Source organism: Monopterus albus, unplaced genomic scaffold (genome assembly GCF_001952655.1).
Source record: "Monopterus albus unplaced genomic scaffold, M_albus_1.0 scaffold8.1, whole genome shotgun sequence".
Taxonomy (NCBI): domain Eukaryota; kingdom Metazoa; phylum Chordata; class Actinopteri; order Synbranchiformes; family Synbranchidae; genus Monopterus; species Monopterus albus.
The window spans coordinates 2,423,674-2,426,333 of record NW_018127888.1 but is presented as its reverse complement, the minus strand read 5'-3'; the positions used below and the strand labels follow the sequence as shown (position 1 = coordinate 2,426,333).

The 2,660-nt window shown below is 44.1% G+C and overlaps 1 protein-coding gene across 2 annotated transcripts in view; it reads right to left on the bottom strand.

Moving 5' to 3' along the window:
* Positions 1-1,422: 1,422 nt before the first annotated feature.
* The window catches only part of pxylp1 (2-phosphoxylose phosphatase 1), a 26,624-nt gene continuing 25,386 nt past the window's right edge, over positions 1,423-2,660 (bottom strand). Inside the window, exon 7 of one of the 2 annotated variants that reach the window (XR_002273711.1) lies at positions 1,423-1,962. The gene's annotated coding sequence lies outside the window, so the exon portion shown is untranslated. The remainder of the gene's footprint in view (positions 1,963-2,660) is intronic. The other variant, XR_002273710.1, reaches the window with a different exon arrangement.

Sequence of the window (2,660 nt, the reverse complement as noted above, 5' to 3'; positions counted from 1 at the left end):
GATTCAATTTAAAATCTGTACAGCTCACTAAGGAACACTCACACTGTGTGTCAGAGAGAGAGAGAGATACTGACATGCACCCTTCTTCATGACCTACAGAGATGTGGTGCAATGTCCTTACATCAAAATTTGACACCAGAGCTACAGTAAATCTGGATTCACACAGCCAGGACTGAAAATAATGCTAGTGAAAATGAAGTTCTATTCTTCACTGCAGAAATCAGCTTCCTTGTTACTCAAGACCACATGATGCATACTAACACATACTCAGAGTGGCGCTGTCCAGGGCTGTGGTGGAACATGTCGTGTCGCCCATGGACTATAAGCTCAACCCACCAGGGGCAAATACGGAGGCTGTCTCCCTCAGCCAGGAACCTGCCCACAAAGCCAGGAAGTGGAACCCTTCCACCTGATACTTCAGCACTGCAGGACCCCGGGGGAGAAATATTTCAGCATGACGCCTGTGATGGATTAGCTAGCTACTCCCAAAATGTGTTTACCTAGGCGCACAGACGGTAAGCAGCAGGTTGCTGCACATACAATGGAGGCAAACAAGGCAGAGTGCAGCAGAAGCTGTACAACAAATAAGGCCATGCTACAAGGAAAAAGTTGTGAGTGAAACAGCACAAAGACATGGGAGAGAGTGGGAGGTTTTGGAGTCATTACTCATTGTTGTGGGCTGTCAAATGAAATTAACCTTTCATCTCTTCAAACCAAGCAGCCATGGAGCACTTCTCACTTCAGTGACATCCTTCAGTGGCTCATTCTCCTTTCTTCTCACTCTTTCTTTGATGCAGTTCCAGTCCAGCAAACAAACTCACCACGTCCTTTCATCAGGTAGCAGTGTACCATGAAAAATGACTGGTGTGACCTGCACAGCATCAGGCTGAACCACATTCAGCATCATGGGTTAGAGTCACAGCACCTTTGTCGCAGGTCAAACCAAACTCCCCCTCCCAGCAGACATGTCACACAAAAGTACAGGCTGTCAAATACAGTACAGGATTGTAAAAGAATGATTGAAATTGTACAGGAAAATGTTAATAGGCAGCTTAAATGGATGTTTAAGCCTGTAAGGGACTATTGTATTGACTCAGCGTGGCACACTAGCACGCACACACACACACACACACACACACACACACACACACACCAGTCCCCCCCTTCAAAAAAAACATTAAAAATAAAAAGTGAGAAAGCTTAAAGCTACCATATGTAAGCTTTTAAAAAACATATTTTGTTGTAGAAATCTGGTCCAAAACTTGTCTTAATGTGGAGAGGTGATGTCGAAGCCTCCTGTGACCCAGACTCATTGAACAGCACTGGCAGCAGTGCAGAGATACTAGCTTCTAAAAGGTTTTGAACCGGAGTAACCTCTTTAACCAGTCAGAGATTTTACATTATTTCTGCTTTGATCAGTATGTTTAGCTGCATTCTCATTTATTGAAATCTCATAATGACAAATTTCTGAAAACAAGTGGACTAGTAGCAACAACACATTATATAAGTGAAATGATCCTTTCCAATCAGAACCGACACATCTGGCTCTCTTGCTTTACATCCCTTTTCCTGGGATATATCTGCAACCTTCCGCTACATCACATTTTTATTTCATCTTTCCTTCTGCTCTCTCTCTTCTCAGCAGCATGTTGTACAGTCTGGGTCTTTCCCTGGGGGGCTGCACACTGTGTGTCTGTGCCTGGGATGGCAGACAGGCCTGACCCATTTAGCAAACACTTTTATCCCCCTTCTCTTTCACTCTGCCGCTCACTCTGTCGTAGACTTGCTGAATATTTGTATGCATCTCTATCACTCTCCAGGTTTTGGTATGTATGTCTGTTCCATTCATCTGTCCATCTCATTTTCTTTCCATCTCTGTTTCCATTTGCACTGGTGGGGCTTTTTCCCTGGATTCTACACACACACTACCAGGCCCTGCCAGACATTCTGTGTGTGCAACAACTGAAGATAAAAGAAACAGAGACACAGATGAGTGTGCATAATGCAGGCACAAATATCACCAGAGACAAGCAAGGTGGACATCAGGGTGCATCTGTTAGTTATGGCATCCAGAGTAGCACACACATGTAAATAAAAAGTGCTCATATGGCAGTCACATGCATTAAGGAACAAGTGTGTATACACTGTGTGGGGAAGGAAGAGAAATAAAAAGCAGAAGCTGTTTTCTTTATTAATGGAGTGTGTGCATGTGTGTGTTGTGATGGATGAGCGACTGAACGATTCTTTGATAGAGGAACGAGACAGTAATGACCAAACTCAATTAGCCCGGCTGTGTGTGTCTGTGTGGGGCGAAGCCTCTGGCCCGTCACTTATAGCACAGAGAGACTCATAAATTCTAATTGTTTTAGCTAACAAGAACTCATTCCCATCTCAATAAATCATGAACAGGTAAGTGCACACACAAGGAGCATTAAACCCAACCCGTATTCAAACTGTACTAGCTGTATACAGACTCAAACAGGCATGGTAGCCGGGTTGTTTGCTTAAGTAAAGGGCTTAATAAAGCCTCACATCTGAGAAAACACAGTAGTGGCACTGGCACAGTCTAGACACTGACAGACAGAACACACACACACTCTGGAGACCGCAATTAGCTGACCCTAAATTTAACACATCCACTCTTTCAGTCTCCTCGCTCG